The sequence below is a fragment of the Sphaeramia orbicularis genome, chromosome 4, assembly GCF_902148855.1.
Source record: "Sphaeramia orbicularis chromosome 4, fSphaOr1.1, whole genome shotgun sequence".
Taxonomy (NCBI): Eukaryota; Metazoa; Chordata; class Actinopteri; order Kurtiformes; family Apogonidae; genus Sphaeramia; species Sphaeramia orbicularis.
In genome coordinates this window covers 57,853,052-57,871,179 of record NC_043960.1, presented here as the reverse complement: position 1 = coordinate 57,871,179, position 18,128 = coordinate 57,853,052, and the positions used below count along the sequence as shown (strand labels likewise).

At 43.7% G+C, this 18,128-nt stretch overlaps 1 pseudogene; it reads right to left on the bottom strand.

Annotated features, from left to right (window-relative positions):
- Positions 1 to 5,917: 5,917 nt before the first annotated feature.
- On the bottom strand, positions 5,918 to 18,128 carry LOC115418561 (aldo-keto reductase family 1 member A1-B-like; annotated as a pseudogene).

The following is an 18,128-nucleotide window of genomic DNA, read 5'->3' as shown; positions in this document are numbered from 1 at the left end:
ATAGAGCTTATTTTGTCATGGATCCAGCTGATGTCAATAGCCCTTGTCTCTTGGGCGGGGGGGTTGCTGGGGGCAGACAGCACCTCCAGTTTTATGGTCCTCCTGTGCTCAACATGTTTGTGTACCGTTATTTATGCATATGAACACTGGTTACATGGACAGCAGGGTGTGTGTGTGTGTGTGTGTGTGTGTGTGATGGGGGGCTACTGATTTTTATATGTGAAGCACTTTACATTAATTATATTATTTTATGTTATCTTATATTAATAATATTGTATTATATTACACTCCTGTTGTTAATGTCTGACTCTCCTCCTCTGGAAGGTGGTTGTACTTGTGGGCGGAGCCTCAAGGATCCTGGTCCGGAAGACATTTCTATCGGTGTTCCACAGTATGTGCATGGTAAGAACCCATTTTACAACAGAAACACAAGGCTCTGCCAGGGCGACAGAACCTTTCAGTACAGTGCACCTGAGGCTCATGAGCCGTGGAATATTCAGAAGAATAAAAGTCATCATCAGGAACAGTCAGGTACATGTCAGTGAAAACCTGCTGACATCAGAGCTGTGGACAGGAAGTAAACAAACATCCTACATCCTGCACATTCTGTAAATACTGTACAACTGGATTGAAGTAACTTTAACAACTGATTTGAGCCAATACTTACACAAAATTCCAGTTTCTTGACATTGAATTGTACTCTGGTTTCCCTACCAAAAAGTACACTTCTGTGGACTAAACCATTTGAGGATGTCATCTTGAGTTGTAGGAAACACTTTTTCATCATTTTCATCAGCATTATTCAAAGAAATAATCAACAGATTTGTCAAATATGAAACTACTTATCTATCATAACTAGGGATGGGAATCGAGAACTGGTTCTTTTTGAGAACCGGTTCCCAGTAGCTTGATTCCTTGGAGTCATTTGCCTGCTTAACGATTCTGCTTATCAATTCTGCCTTTGTTGTGCATGCGTGATGACGTCACACGAACACTGCATTGTTTTGGTTAGAACGTAGCCAACATGGTGTTAAAGCAGAAACTGTCCAAAAAGACGACACCAGGTCCACTGGAACACTGTCAAAGCTTCTGTTTCTTTAAAAGGGTGGAATCCCTCCAATATACTCCAACATTTGTCCACAGTATGTGTTCATGTGTGTTCATTTACAGGAATGTCACGTATTTGATTCACTACTTAGTGACACTTGTGAATCTAGCAGCAGAGTGAACACCAGGTGTCATCTGGGCCCGGTTTCTGGTGCGGGAAACAAACGTCCTGCCCCCTCAAATAAAAGTTTCCAAAGGTAGGGGAAAGGAAATTAGGTGCACAACAGGAGACAGGAATTAATAAAGTGTCGTAAGTTTCACTTTCACAGTACAGTGCTCCACCCCCCCCACCCCCCACCCCCCCCACCACACCCAATGAGAATTGATCAGCAAAATTGATAATGGAATCGGAATCATTAAATTCTTATCGATTCCCATCCCTAATAACTGTTGACTAGTTAACTATCAAACTGAGGCTCCATCCACACCCCTACACTCCTGGTAGTTTTCTTTTTCTAGTTTTCTTTTTCATTAGTGGATTCTAATAGTTTGTCATCCATACTCGTATGGTTTCCATAAATATGTGCATCCAGGTGGAAATGGTCCAACTGGGTTAAACAGTGTAATACGTATGCCACACCTATATGTGGTGCTGTACACAAACACAGACAGAGCTTATGACAGGATACACTCAAACCACAGAAGAATGCACCGAGCATGTGCAGGAGGTCCTTCTACAGGGACAACATGGTGAATTTAAACGGATCTGACACGTGGATCTGTTTGTGTCTCTGCTCCTCCTCCAGTTCATACGCCATCACCAGGTTTAGTTGTACTAGTGCTCATAAACTTAGCAGCACCTGCAGCGCAAACATAACTCTGTAATCGTTGTCATCAGAGGTTCCGTCTGGGGTTTTGTTCTTCTGGTCACATGGTACTATGGCGTCATGGTTTCCATACAGTGGTGTTGGTCCTATCCATACGCCAACACCAGGGCAGAGCTGGGACATGTTTACGCTCTGGGACCCGTTCTACAAAAATACAGTTTCAGGCACCGACAACGCCGGTGTCATGTGACCAAAGGCCCAAACCATAGTAAACTGTAGTGGACTGATGTTGTTTGTGGTGTGGACGGGCTCCATCAGTTCTCATCGTGGGGGTTCCAAGTTATCCTCGTAAGACCCAGCTATGGGTTTTCTGTCCACATTTGTGGACAGGAGTTTCACAGCTTTATACAAAAGAAAAAGAAAACTGTCCACCACAAAGGACATTCCATAAAAATTTTAAAAACTGCATCTGAAAAAACTGTTGCATCATGATGTTTCCAATATAGGCACTTACTTAATAAAAAATGAAAAAGCTTGTACTTTGCTGACATTTCCTGGGTCTTAGGAGGTTAAAGAAGATCCAAAACAGGCGGGGCTTTTCTATAAGCCTGGTTCATGTGCTTGGCTTTGAGGTGCTGAATATTACATGTTTCCTATTTCTGTCCAACAGCTTTTAGCACCTCCAACCCATCTATGATCGTTCTTATTGAAATGCTGAAACAGCAGCTCGCCATGACGAGACAGTTCATGGACCGCAGCCGCCATCTGCACTGGAGTCTGGTCCAGAGTCTGGAACCACCAAACTACAATTACACCAGCCTGAAGGACACCAAGAGGGTAACGAGGACTCACACTGATACACTGACTGACACTGATGGATGGATGGATGGATGGATGGATGGATGGATGGGTGCTTCAGACATGAGTCTCAGAGACAGGCAGACGGTTTAGATGGACCTGGGTCTAAGCAGTGGCCAATCTAGAACCTTTTCCATGTGGGTTCAGGTGGTACCGTTCATGTAAACATCTGTAGATTCAACACCCCAGTCATCATCCAAGTTTAACTGGAACCTGTCATGTGACCACAGATCGACCCATTCTCCCTCTATTGTCACATCAGCACATACTGGTGGAGTGGTGGGACAAGGACAGCCCAGCTCTGTATTGGTGTGTGTGTGTGTGTGTGTGTGTGTATGTGTGTGTATGTGTGTGTATATATATATATATATATATATATATATATATATGTACACTGCTCAAAAAAATTAGAGGAACACTTCGAAAACACATCAGATCTAAACGGGGGAAAAATGATCTTGAATATCTTTCCTGATAATAAAGTAGGTGATGTATTAGTAACAAAATGATGCCACATAATTTGACAGAACTGAAAATGATCACCCTATAGAGGGGGGAAATCAAAGACACCTCAAAAATGAAAGTGAAAAAATGATGCAGCAGACTGGTCCATTCTGCCAAATGTCATTGTAGTAACTCAAAATGATTCTCAGTAGTTTGTGTGGCCCCCACGTGCTTGTACGCATGCCTGACAACGTCGGGGCATGCTCCTAATGAGACGACGGATGGTGTCCTGGGGGATCTCCTCCCAGATCTGGACCAGGGCATCACTGAGCTCCTGGACAGTCTGAGGAGCAACCTGGCAGCGCCGGATGGACCTAAACATAATGTCCCAGAGGTGTTCTATTGAGTTTAGGTCAGGTGAACGTGGGGGCCAGTCAATGGTATCAATTCCTTCATCCTCCAGGAACTGCCTGCATACTCTAGCCACATGAGGTCGGGCATTGTCGTGGACCAGGAGGAACCCAGGTCCCACTGCACCAGCGTAGGTTCTGACAATGGGTCCAAGGATTTCATCCCGATACCTAATAGCAGTCAGGGTGCCATTATCTAACCTGTAGAGGTCTGTGCGTCCTTCCAGGGATATGCCTCCCCAGACCATCACTGACCCACCACCAAACCGCTCATGCTGAATGATGTTGCAGGCAGCATAATGTTCTCCACGGCGTCCCCAAACCCTTTCACGTCTGTCGCATGTGCTCAGGTTGAACCTGCTCTCATCGTGAGGAGCACAGGGCGCCAGTGGCGTAGTTTCCAATTCTGGTGGTCTATGGCAAATGCCAATCGAGCTCTACGGTGCTGGGCAGTGAGCACAGGGCCCACTACAGGACGTCGGGGCCCTCAGGCCACCCTCATGGAGCCTGTTTCTGGTTGTTTGCCTCAGAAACATTCACACCAGTGGCCTGCTGGAGGTCATTTTGTAGGGCTCTGGCAGTGCTCATCCTGTTCTTCCTTGCACAAAGGAGCAGATAGCGATCCTGCTCAGGGTTTAAGGGACCTTCTACAGCCCTGTCCAGCTCTCCTGGAGTAACTACCTGTCTCCTGGAATCTCCTCCATGCTCTTGAGACTGTGCTGGGAGACACAGCAAACCTTCTTGCAACGGCACGTATTGATGTGCCATCCTGGAGGAGCTGGACTACTTGTGCAACCTCTGTAGCGTCCAGGTACCGCACCATGCTATCAACAGAGATGTTGATCCAAGCCAAATGAAAAACTACAGCAGTAGAAAGTCAGTCAGTAAAAAATTCAGCCAAAAGAGATGAGGAGGGAAAAAAAAGTATCAGTGGCCTCAGCCTGGAAAACCATTCCGGTTTTTGGGGGGCTGTCTCATTGTTGCCCCTCTGATGCACCTGTTGTTGATTTCATTAATAACAAAGCAGCTGAAACTGATTAACAACCCCCTCTGCTACTTAACTGACCAGATCAATATCCCAGAAGTTTGACTGATAGGTTGCTATACTCTGATTAAAAAGTGTTCCTCTAATTTTTTTGAGCAGTGTATATATATATATATATATATATATATATATATATATATATATATATATATATATATATACATATATATGTGTGTGTGTGTATACCCACTGCTCCTCTTCCTGTCCTGTGGACACACTGAACTGTTCCATGTCCACTTCCTGATAGTTGTCACATGTCTTTGTTCAGTCCTGTCCTCTCCTCTGTCTGATTTCCTATTTAACAGTTAACCGTCCAATCAGAGAAACCAGGACCCTGGATCAGCTGATGCTGGACGTCACGACTCACAGACGCTGCTCTCGTCACCTCTAGGTGGACCGGACCACACCCCACTAGTTCCAGAGGTCCTGAAGGCAGTGTCCAGGACCTGAACCTGTCCCCAAATGGACCCGTCCCCAATGGAGCCTATGTCCTGGTGTCCAAATGTCCCTAGACCCTGGTCTGGAGTTGAACCAGCAGTGCACACCCAGCTGTCAGTCCAACACCAGGCTGGATTCAGGACCTATCACGCGACACCGACACCAATAGAAGGCAGGGGTTGCCACACAGTCTGGTCCTCGAGATCTACTATCCTGCATGTTTTACGATGTTTCCCCTTTCCAACACACCTGACGGTCAGTGTATCGCTTCTGCAGAGCTTGGTGATGATAGGCTTCTAATTGAATCCAGTATGTTGCAAGAGGGATACATCTAAAACATGCAGAATAGTAGATCCTGAGGACCAGGGTTGGCACCCCTGCACTTGAGTCTCCAACTCATCCGTTTTCAATGAGTTCACTTTACTGTGAGAATCACCAAATCCAACACCAAAGACAGTCAGATAAAACTCAGTTTGATAAAGTTCACTGACACTTCCTGGATTTGTGTCATTCAGAAAACACTGAAGTGTGTATGACGTGTTCTGTAGAAATTAAATAACCGTCTTTTAATGAGGACTGTGGGGAGTTCAACTGCAGAGACAAACATCCTCTAAATGTCCCCAAAGGACAGGGTGTAACAAGGACATGTGTAACGGTCAAACACTACACACACGGAATAGGCAGGAGCAAAAGCTTATTTAGAAAACATGGAAGGAGTAAAGCAGTTTAATGGACATCCCATAATTCCTGTCTTCATCATTAATGCAGACACATTCCAACAGCTTCATCCAACGATGTCTGATCTGATGTCCATGACGTAAAAAGGCACAAACCAGTGTGGGGGGGGTTCAGTAGGGCAGGTTGAATGGGTAGAGGGGATGTCCTGCTCCCGGGAACACGCTGTCCATCCACCTGCACATCCAGACACTTCATGAACCCACATCCAGAGCATCCAGACACTTCCATGAACCCACATCCAGAACATACAGTGACACTTCCAAGCCTTTTATTAGTTGCTCAGATATTATGTTAATATTTCATAAGATCAGGTGAAAAGCAGATTTTTTAAACGCGCTGTGGCCTCGCTGATGGTTTGGCGGGGTGAAGGTTCAGCTGATAAGGGGGTCATGTGTTCTGATTTGAACTATATTAATCGAATCCGAAATCCTTTATTAATCTTTGGGGGAAATGTGTGTGTTCCAGTTGGTCCAACACAGTTAAAGTACAGAAAGAAAGGAACTGAAGAGCAAAGAAAAGGAAGAAAAAAAAGAGAAATAAATAAATAAATAAATAAATAAATAAACAATAAACAATGCCATGGAGTTCTGTACTAGAAATGTACAAGGGGGTTCCAGTACTCCTGTTAGAATATGTCATTCTATTGAAAATAGAACAGTGTTAAAATGAAAATAGAACAGAGTTTAAATGACACTGGTTATAGAGCTGAAAACTCTAATCCTGAATGGGACTAAACGGAGGGAGGGGGTGTAGAGTTACAGGTGACGAAGTCTGGGTGGAAACTGGTTCAACACAGAAGTTTTAGAAACCAACCAATTAACTGTTACCGTTCTGCCAGACATGACCCCCCCCCAAAATCAAAGTGTTTTGTTTCTTTGGTTCTTGTTCTGTGACTTTGCTGGCCTGTTGTCTCAGTCTGGATCATAAACTGGTTCTGGTTCCATCTGACCCTGTACAGACACTGAACATAGTTACGACTGAACATTGTACTGGACAGTGTCAGATCCAGGGAGGGGTTAGGACAGTGTTCTTCAAGGCCTTGGGGGTCGGGAACCCCACGGTAGGGTCGCCTGGAATTCAAATGGGGTCACCCTAAATTTCTAGTACTTGATAAAAATTTTAAAAATTAAAACTTCCTTATAAAAATGTACTTTATATAGCCTAAATGTCCTCTAAAATTAACATTTATTTGCAACATATTATAGCAAACTATTACAAGATCAAAAACAAATTAATTTTAGCAAAAAAAAAAAAAAAAAGTCTGTTTTGAATGTCTGGGGTCACCAGAAATTTGTGATGATTAATGGGGTCACGAGCCAAAAAAGGTTGGGAACCACTGGTTTAGGAGGTTCTTCATTTTAGAACTGAAATCTGAACACATGTTGTGTTGCATTCCATTGGATGTTCCTTCTGTCAGGACAAACGAGTGTCTTCTGTAAAGGTGGAACATCATCACCCACTTACTTCAATCATTGGTACAATGTAACGCCAGCCTTTGTTCAACGCTGAAATCGTCTGCATCTCCTCCGCTTCCAGGGTGAAGTCGAACACTGACAACGAAGACATTCAACCACGTCAACATTAAAAAACACCGTCCATCATCATTTTTCATCAAGTCCATTTTTGTCCACCTGAATATTCTCTTGGATGCGGGACTCCGTTACGCTCTTGGGGATGGTTACCACGCCTCGCTGTGTCTGCCACCTGCAGACCCAGGTTTAGGGTTAGAGGGCAGCTTCAGACCACATAAGACCACATCAGGCTGAGATCATGGGCTTTTAACATCAAAAACATCTGACTTAGACAGACACCACCCCTGTAATGAAAACCAGTCTGTTCTAAAGACGTGATGAGTGACACACTGGTGTTCGGTCCAAATATAGACACTTGTGTAAACTGGGGAACACACTTAGGCCTGATCAATAAACGCACCTCAGGATAATCTGAGCCGGAGACTTGTTGTACTTCTGCGCCAGAGCAGCGATCACAGGCTCGTCCAGGACCACGGGTTCATCAGGCTGTTTCCAGGCTCGGTCCGGTGACCCAGGGGGCTGTAGGCCGTCAGAACCAGGCCCCGGTCCCTACAGTGGCCCAGCAGGTCCTCCTGGGACAAGTAGGGGTGACTCTCCACCTGTGCAAACACAGCCACAGCAGTGGAGCTCAGAAGGGTCAGGGCATGAGGCATGATGAACACCAAGAAGGTTCTAAAGACCCACCACAGCACATGAAGCACATGGACTAAAGGATGAAAGGGTCCAACAAAACTGGATGGACTTATCTACAAACCAGGCTTAGGCTGTCAGGGGCCGACAGTAAGTGATAGCCCCCAATCCCCCAGTCCTCTTCTATATAATAAAGTAAAGAAAACCAGTGTAAAACAGACACCAACTGCGTTTAGATGATCCACATCTGAGCCTGGTTGGGCTAATATTAATATTAATAATGTCCAAAAAATAGGACCAAGGCTCCTGGAGTCCAACAGCATATTTAAAGATCATTAAGATTCATGTGACCTTTCATGGTCACTCAAGGTCAAAGGTCATGACACCAAATCAAAGCCCATATGTGACTTCCTATCTATTACTAATAATTATATGAATATGTTCAACTGTTTTCCAGTTATAACACTTTGAAATGTGTCCAGTTACAAACCAATGAGGATTTAGAAAATTAAAAAATTCAGTCAAAAAAATCAATATTTCCCAATTCTTTGAACAAACCTTGGTAGACCTACCCCAAAGATGTTCCACAACAAATATCAAGTCATTCTGACGGTTTAGGAGAAGAAGATTCTAGAACAGGGTCGGCCCCGGGGTTCCTTTGGTCTTGATTTAAAAAAAACAAACATGAAAATGAATAATGGTTATTTCCTAATTTAATTTTTTATGTATATATTATTTTTATTTATTTTGTTGCACAGTTATCTTGGAGTTTCGAGGTGATACTTTAATATGAATTTTTGAACAGTTTTTGTAATTTGTCAACTGAAATATGCGTCACTCCACGGTCTACAGCCCTATAACCTGCTGACAGCTTCTTGAGTTGTGTGACCGCTGGAGTAAAAGAACTAGGAATAAATCCAAAAAAAGAAAACCCTCAGAAGAACATAGTTTAATTCTGTCTGGACCAGCTTAATTTGCCTTCATCGCCTGTGATGCAGGCTTACTTGTGTGCTTGATAAGTGACAAAAAATTAACAATATAACTGTTGAAAGACATTTTCAAAACAAAACACTCAGCATTTGTTGAAAAGTATTGAACTGAAGATGAGCGACAGCTGTTTGGAAAGTAAAGCAGAGCAAACATACTCTGATGAAGAGGATGACATCTGCAAAGTCAACCACAGCTGCTAGTTTAGTGGAGATTGTAAGGAGGGGGAAGAGTTCGCAGACGGAGAATACACGAAAAGAGTCGTTCATACAAAATATCAGCATCTATTCTCTGACTTCAAAAAACAAATAGGAAAATTGTTCAGAAATTTAGAGAAATGCCTCTGTCTGCAAAGACCGTTAAAGGACAGGACAAACAGATGGAAACGATACTGAACAGACAGAACATCAATATGAAACCACATTGATCTGAATCAGCTGATTATTGATGATTATGTCCAAAAAACTACTACTACTACTACTACTACTACTACTACTGTTCAACTACAGTGCTGTAAGGTGGTTAATTTGTGTGTATGTGTGCAAGAAGTCCTCTGGAGGTCCTATGGAGAACATACATTACACAAGGAATGTATGGAATAATGAGTTCCAGATGTGTGGACTCTTTGGATCACAAGGCTTAGTGGGGCCAAAACAGTGGAACTATAAAAGGAGACAACAAAGAAAGCTGGAGTTGAGACTCTTTGTGTATGCGTGATGGCTCGGTGGTCTCCCAGATCGGAATTAATAAATGTATCAATGGAAGATTAAGAAGTATCAGTGTCCTGATTCATCACAAAAGAAAAATACCCTATCAGCGCCTCCATGTGGATGACTGATGATACTGACTGAAGCTCAAATCCATTGGGTTCTTCCACTAGGGGTCCACTATGGTGGCTATCAAGGAGAAGAAATGGGGTTAGGGTTAGGGTTCTCCTGGAGTCATGGTACCTGAAGGACAGCTGGTTTGATGGTGGCGACAGACAGGATGTCGTCGATCTGCTGACTGTTGAAGTTGGACAGGCCAATGGCTCGGACCAGACCCTTTCCCACCAGCTTCTCCATGGCACCCAGGTCTCCTTGTAATGGGTGTCGTCGTACAGAATGGTAACCGTCCTCCTTTCTGGGGAAATTCACGTCTCCCCGTCTGGAGAATCAAACAAAGGAGCCACATTTACAGAATACTTGAACAGAGGACAGAACAAAGTGCAAAGCAGTTCAGAGGCGGGACATGAGGAAACAGACCGAGCCAGAACCTGCCTTTTACCGTCCAATACAGACGGAACAAGGTCGACTTTAGATTCACATTACATTTACACTTGTGCATTTGACAGACGCTTTTCCTCCAAAGCGACTTACAGGGAAACAATCAAGTCTCAATCAATCAAATTTTTATTTATATAGTGCCAAATCATAACAAAAGTTTATCTCATGACCACTTTACATATAGAGTTGGTCAAAACCAGATCTAACCAATTTAACAGAAACCCAACAGAATTAAGAGGAGGACAGAACTGGAAAACAGGATTCAGAATTCAATCACATTTAGGATTTATTTTCTATTACCACCGCTCACAACACCCACAAATTCAATACATATGCCCCGAGACACTAAGAAGGAAAACGTCCCTTTAAAGAGTCAGGGTCAGGGTCAGGGTCAGGGTTAAGGTCAGATAGAGTAGGCTGTCTTCCATGATGACGCAGGTTCGTACACTGCATCTCCACCCACTTCCCCCAGTTGTTTTAGTGTTCCACAGCAGGTTCAGATCCAGAGGTTAGTGGAGAAACCTGGACCTCTACTGGGACACAGACGGTGTTGCATTCACATGACACATCTTTGGACATTTGTTAAAACACAATGACGTTAACATGAAACCAAGGCATGAGTTTACAAAACACATGATCCAGCAAAAGTTCCACCAGTCCAGGACAGAAGTAGATCAAAGAGATGAGTCAAAAAAAGAATGACGTTTAAAACCCAAACTACACAGACCTACAGAAACAGAAGAGTCATAAACATAGAGCATAAAATACATGTGCATCGCTCCGACTGCAGCAGGAGCTGAGCTGGTTTTGGTACCACTGCCCTTCAAACCACAGACGACAAACCTCCACCCTGAGGGGAGACACTGACCAGCGGGCAGTACCAACTGTAATCCTACCCATATGTATCTACCCATCTGTCTCTTACACCGGTCTGTCTGTACCCGTCTGTATCTACCCGTCTGTATCTACCCATATGTATCTACCACGTACTGTCTGTACCCGTCTGCCTGTACCCGTCTGTCTGTACCTGTCTGTATCTACCACATATGTATCTACCCCGTCTGTCATGTACCCGTCTGCCTGTACCCGTCTGCCTGTACCCCCGTCTGCCTGTACCCCGTCTGCCTGTAACCCGTCTGTTCTGTACCCGTCTGATATCTTAGTTTTTCATCTGTTCCGTGGCAGATGTGCTTCGTCACACACGAACAGAATCACCAGTTTACTGGACTGTAGCTGATCTCACCATCCTGGAACAGACCCACACTGAGCCTGTTTCCATCCACATTCATACTCCCATCAGTATCAGCAGTTATTCGGCTACTCCAGTGATCATGTAAACATGATAATCTGATCAGATTTATCCAATAACAGTAGTTATCAGATTATGACAAATCAGATTAACACACCTAGACTTCCCCCCAGTACTCCCATGTCTTCACGCATGTACAGTGTTTCCCCTACAATTGTATTAGGGGGGTGCCCCGCCCCCTCAATGTCACCTCCTGTCCCCCCAAGACTGTAGACCACCCCGGTGGCTCACAGCCAGGTACAGCCCCAGAGACTTCCAAGTAAGTCTCTCCATCAGTTACATCTCTCTCTCTCTGTCTCTCTCTCACATCTAACCGCAGAATTAAAGTGAGAATGCAACGCCACTCGCTGAGTCGGGTGTAACTGACGCCGCTGACATCCACGGGTTCTCAAGGCAGACTCGAGGCGGACCCAAAATGGAGCACACTTTGACATGTAAGACTTGTAGGAGCCTTTAGCGTCTAAACGTAGCCTTAGTCAAGTCACCAGCTAACTATCCAGCTGCTAAATAACAATAATAATAATGATAAATTAATTAATTAATGCTATATAATAAAGAAGAACATAAAAGGTTTGAAAATAAATAAAGAATTATACCGACTGAAAAGCACCTTATTATTATTCAGGGATGCACCAATTCCGATACCAGTATCGGGCATGGGCTCGATACTCAGTGTCTGTACTTGTACTTGTACTCATAAAAGTAATCCGATACAACGGCACCGGTACCACTTACGGCTGCGTGACATTCCCAGTTCAGTGCAGCAGGTACGCAGCAGTGGAAGAATGTGTGTGGAGTGTGAAGAGTGTGGAGATTTTTCTAAATAAATGATGGTGATAAAAGTAACGCTGACTGCAAGTATTGTTAAAGACACAGACGTATACAGACGCAGCGTTCTGTCCGTCCTCTGCGTACATTCCATCTGTTTTCCAGGTGATGGCGGATGAGTACCCAGACAGAGAATACCAGCGGAACCGTGGAGGTAGAGGATCTGTTCAAAGAGCCACTGTGTGAGTTAGAGAAAAACTACTGACACATTTAGGACAGCTACCCAGGGCTGGGCCCGTTTCAGTCCAACTTATAATACTATGGAGGTACGGAGCGGTGCGGACCGCCGCTAGAGGAAGTGGAAACAAAAACTTATCGCTCATTTATCTGTTCTCTACCTCCTGAACTTCGCTTTTAAACCTTACCAGTGAAAACGCTGCAATATTAGTATCCACACTAGTGTTACCTCTGTCGTCTACTTTCTTCTTCTTCTCATTAAACTTTCCTCTCCTTCGTGGTATTTGTCCAGTATGGTTAATTCAGAGCGGCGCCCCCTGGTGGATTGATTGACAAACGCTCGTTCCAACACATTAAATGTCAGTAGCAGCACTTTGTTCCAGTTCAGAACTATGCAACGACAATAAGCACATTTACAAAAGGAACTAAGAACTGGAATGGGATTATAAGTACTCATATCAGTTGTCGGTATCGGCAAGTACTCAAATGTAAGTACTTGTACTCAGTTCTGGAAAAAAGTGGTATGGGTGCATCCTTATTATATTTAATTATAACAGAATGAACAAAATGAACTATGTATGCTCACCAAAGGTTCCTACATGTGGTACAGGTGGAGCTCACCTGAAGGCGTAGGGCCAGTGGATGAGGTATAGGTCCAGGTAGTCCAACCTTCAGGTCTCTCAGGGTCTTCAGCAGAGTGGGCTCCACATCTTCTGGTGGTGTCGCTGTTCCACAGCTTGGATGTGATGAACACATCTTCTCCGTCTCAGGATCTGATGCAAAACCAACACAAACCTGATGAGTCCAACCTTTTGAACTTTGGGAGGGTTTTTTGGGTTCTGACTTAGAGGAACAATGTGGTGGGTTGTTTTCAGCTGAGGTTAAACCTCGATAGATGGATCTGAGTTTGTCTAACACATAAAACCACAGCATTCAACCAGGCTGTCCTTGGTGTCCAACGTACAGTACAGGCCAAAAGTTTTGGACACACCCTTCTCATTCTTCGCATTTCTTATTTTCATGACTATTTTCATTGTAGATTTCTCACTGAAGGCATCAAAACTATGAATGAACACATGTGGAATTATGTCCTTACAAAAAAGTGTGAAATAACTGAAAACATCTCTTATATTCTAGTTTCTTCAAAGTAGCCACCCTTAGCTCTGATGACTGCTTTGCACACCCTGGCATTCTCTTGATGAGCTTCCAGAGGTAGTCACCTGAATGGTTTCCACTTCATAGCTGTGCCTTGTCAGGGTTACTTAGTGGAATTTCTTGCCTTATTGATGGGGTTGGGACCATCATTTGTGTTGTGCAGAAGTCAGGTTGATGCACCGCTGACAGTCCCTATTGTACAACTGTTAGAATTGCATATATGGCGAGAACCAATCAGCTAAGTAAAGACAACGAGTGGCCATCATTACTTTAAGAAATGAAGGTCAGTCAGTCAGGAAAATTGCAAACCTTTGAATGTGTCCCCAAGTGCAGTCGCAAAACCATCAAGCGCTCCAACGAAACTGGCTCACATGAGGACCCCCCGGAAAGGAAGACCAAGAGTCACCTCTGATGCTGAAGATAAGTTCATCTGAGTCACCAGCCTCAGAAATCGCAAATTAACAGCAGCTCAGATTAGAGACCAGATGAATAACACAGAGCTCTAGCAGCACACATCTCTACAACAACTGTTAAGAGGAGACTGTGTGAATCAGGCCTTCATGGTCAAACAGCTGCTAGGAAACCACTGCTCAGGAGAGGCAACAAACAGAGATTTATTTGGGCCAAGAAACCCAAGGAATGGACATTAGACCAGTGGAAATCTGTGCTTTGGTCTGATGAGTCCAAATTTGAGATCTTTGGATCCAACCGCCGTGTCTTTGTGCGACGCAGAAAAGGTGAACGGATGGATGCTACATGCCTGGTTCCCACCGTGAAGCATGGAGGGGGAGGTGTGATGGTGTGGGGGTGCTTTGCTGGTGACGCTGTTGGGGATTATTCAAGATTGAAGGCAACCTGAATCAGCATGGCTACCACAGCATCCTGAAGTGACATGCCATTCCATCCGGTTTGCGTTTAGTTGGACCATCATTTATGTCAACAGGACAATGACCCCAAACACACCTCCAGGCTGTGTGAGGGATATTTGACCAAGAAGGAGAGTGATGGAGTGCTGCGCCAGGATGACCTGGCCTCCACAGTCACTGGACTTGAAACCCAACCGAGATGGTTGGGTTGAAGCTGGACGCGCAGAGTGAAGGCAAAAGGGCCACAAGTGCTAAGCATCTTGGGAACTTCTTCAAGCCTGTTAGGAAACCATTTCAGGTGACTACCTCTGGAAGCTCATCAAGAGAATGCCAAGAGTGTGCAAAGCAGTCATCAGAGCTAAGGGTGGCTACTTTGAAGAAACTAGAATATAAGAGAATGTTTCAGTTATTTCACACTTTTTTGTTAAGTACATAATGCCACATGTGTTCATTCATAGTTTTGATGCCTTCAGTGAGAATCTACAATGTAAATAGTCATGAAAATAAAGAAAATGCAAAGAATGAGAAGGTGTGTCCAAACTTTTGGCCTGTACTGTAGGTCGGTTCAGATATTAAAGGTCCAACAGAAGGACTGGATCTGGAACACTAACCACTCATCACAGAAGAAACTGAACAAATGTGTAACGGATAGAGTTTCAGGTCATCAAGTTGCTATGGCAACACAGTAGTTTTATCTGATCATTATATTTAGGATTTTTTGGGTTAATTTTATTTGCACATCATTACTGAAATATCTAATTTGTTGTAACTGAAGTTGTTTTATTAAGTCAAATAAGTTTTGCATTAAAAGTTCGACCTGGTCAAAGTTCATGTTGTCATGTGACCCTCAACACGGAGGCGAAGAACAATGTGGGAGGAAAGGACAGATCGGCGGGTCCAAACAGAGAACATTACACCCAGTCCCATTTTCTGTTGGTTATCCAGGTGAACACGGTAATAACGAATTTTAATTTATGTTAATAGAAAACTATTGTTGTGTAAGAGTGATGTTTAAGTAAACCCTTGTCTAATTTTCTGTTTGTATTTAGTTTTCATGGCGTACCATCGGCACTATCTTCTGTGAAGAATAAACTTGCTGTGGACATCAGTACGAAGCATTCAATAACCAGCCGTTATAAAATGTTTGGTCTAAAGGATATCTGATTCCCCAGGCAGGTTTATCCTTGGACTCAGACTAAGCCTGAGTCTGCAGAGCTCTGGGTCTGGTTGTTAGGTGACGGGACACCAAACCACAAGAACCATCAAGGATTAAAGTCAACGAGGCATTCATTTCCTCACAAACCAACGTGAACTCAAACACAAAGGGTTCAATTCCCTTTGTGTGTCAGAGGAAAACCATCTACAACAGTTCAATATTCAACAGTTCAACTACAACAGAGGACCAGCTACAATACGAAAGGAGTTCTGTTTAAGTTTATGGGTTCGATGATTCTGGGTGTTTTTGCCATGGTGTCGACTTTGAATCGAGAATGTGTACTTCTAGGTGGTATTGGTATCAACTACTGAATTTTTGGTACGGTGACATCCCTAATACACACACACACACACACACACACACACACACTTCAGCAGACAGATGTTAAATGTGTGCTGTTCTTAGATGTTCTGATAGTGGACTGATGTCCAGGTGTCTTTAAGTGTCTTTGACCTTGTCGTGACCCAGTGTCTCCTCTAGGGCGCTCCGATCTCAGCCTCATTACCGTAGACGGCGGCGCAGTCAATGTGGCGGTACCAGACTGGAAGGCCCAGAGAACCGCCTGTTTGACCTGGAACACACAAACAAAACCAGCATCAACTAATGGATTATATATATACATATATGGAACCAATGTACGAAAGGTTAAAGGTCTGGAGCAGCCCAAACATGTGAGGGACAGATGACCGTTAACTGACCAGTGGGTCCAAATGACCATTAACTGACCAGTGGGTCCAGATGACCATTACCTGTCCAGGCTGACTCTTCCACGTGCCCAGGCCCAGCAGGGGCATCTTCCTCCCTGTGTTTAGAACCGCAAAGTAATTCATGTCTCTGAGGAGGAGCGCCTGAAAAAGGAAAAGACAGGGTTGGACCAGTGACAGCATCCAAGAACATCCCATAAACACAGAACCCTGATTTACACCAGTAGAAGACAACAGTAGAAGTCAGTTTATACAGACACTGGAATGGTAGAGCAAATGGAACGAATGGATCCGTCTGGTGTGGATCCGTCTGGTGTGGATCCGTCTGGTGTGGATCCGTCTGGTGTGGATCCGTCTGGTACCAGTGTGCGTTTGTGACCCTGTTGCTGCTGATCAGTGCTTATTGTTCAGTTTGTCTGAGGTTTGATGGACAGGAGTGGATTCATCTGAACCTTCATCAGAGTCACACTGATCCCAGACAATAAGGACATGGACGTTTTGATCAACTAGATTCTCATTCTGGCTAAATTCCATAAACACCAATGAAAACAAAAAAACAAAACCCAGATCCGATGTTTTTCATATTGAGTTTCTTCATTTCTTCAAACCCTGAATCTGTTCAAAACGACAAATACCTACAAACATTAATATTATTGACAAACAGGACCCAAAAGAAGACCCAAACTTGTTTAAGTGTAGTTCTGTTAGGAAACAGTTTGTTGTTGGTTTGTATGTTTTGTTTGTTATTTTGGGTTTCGTTTGTTATTTTTGGGGTTCTGTTTATTTATTTTGGGGGGTTTGTTTGTTTTCGTATGTTTTTGTTTGTTTGTTTTGGGGGGTTGTTTGATTATTTGGGGTTTTGTTTGTTTATTTGGGGGTTGCTTGTATGTTTTTGTTTGTTTTGGGGTTTGTATGCTTTTGTTTGTTTTGGAGTTTTGTTTGTTGTTTATTTTGGGGTTGCATGTTTTGTTTGCTTTGTTTATTGTTTGTTTGTTTTTTGGGTTTTGTTTTTGTTATTTTTAGGGGTTGTTTGTATGTTTTTGTTTGCTTTGTTGTTTGTTTTTGGGGTTTGTTTTTGTTATAGTTTTGTTTGCTTTGTTTGTTTCCCTCCTGTGCCCTTAGCACCTCTTCCTGTTCTGATGTGTAAGAATTTATGCCATAAATGTTTGTTCATTAAACTAAATGAATTAAAAAATAAAAATCGGCATCTGTCTACGTCATCACCGTCAGCTGATTTCCTGAGAACATCACGCGCATCAATAGCCACACCTCTCCTGGTTTTTTCAACTTAAATGTTTTAAATCGATTTGCGCGTTTAAAACCACGAAATATTGAGCGTAAAATGAACCTGATGACTGTTTTTGAGCACTGATGTGAGCAAAGATAAGGATTTAAAACCGGTGTGGGTCACAGTCTGGTTCTGGATCCCAAAAACACCGACTCAAAGCGAACAAACGGTCTTTAATCGACTCACACACACCGGGTTAGGGTTCGGCTTAGACTGGGGTTCGGGTTCTCCCTGGTCCCCCGTCCAGCTACATGGACTACATGAACCGGTTCTCTGGGTCTGTACAAAACCCACAAACCAAACCGGTTCAGGACAAAAACCCGCTCAGATCCCCTCATGAACTTACCCAGGATTCCACAGGGTT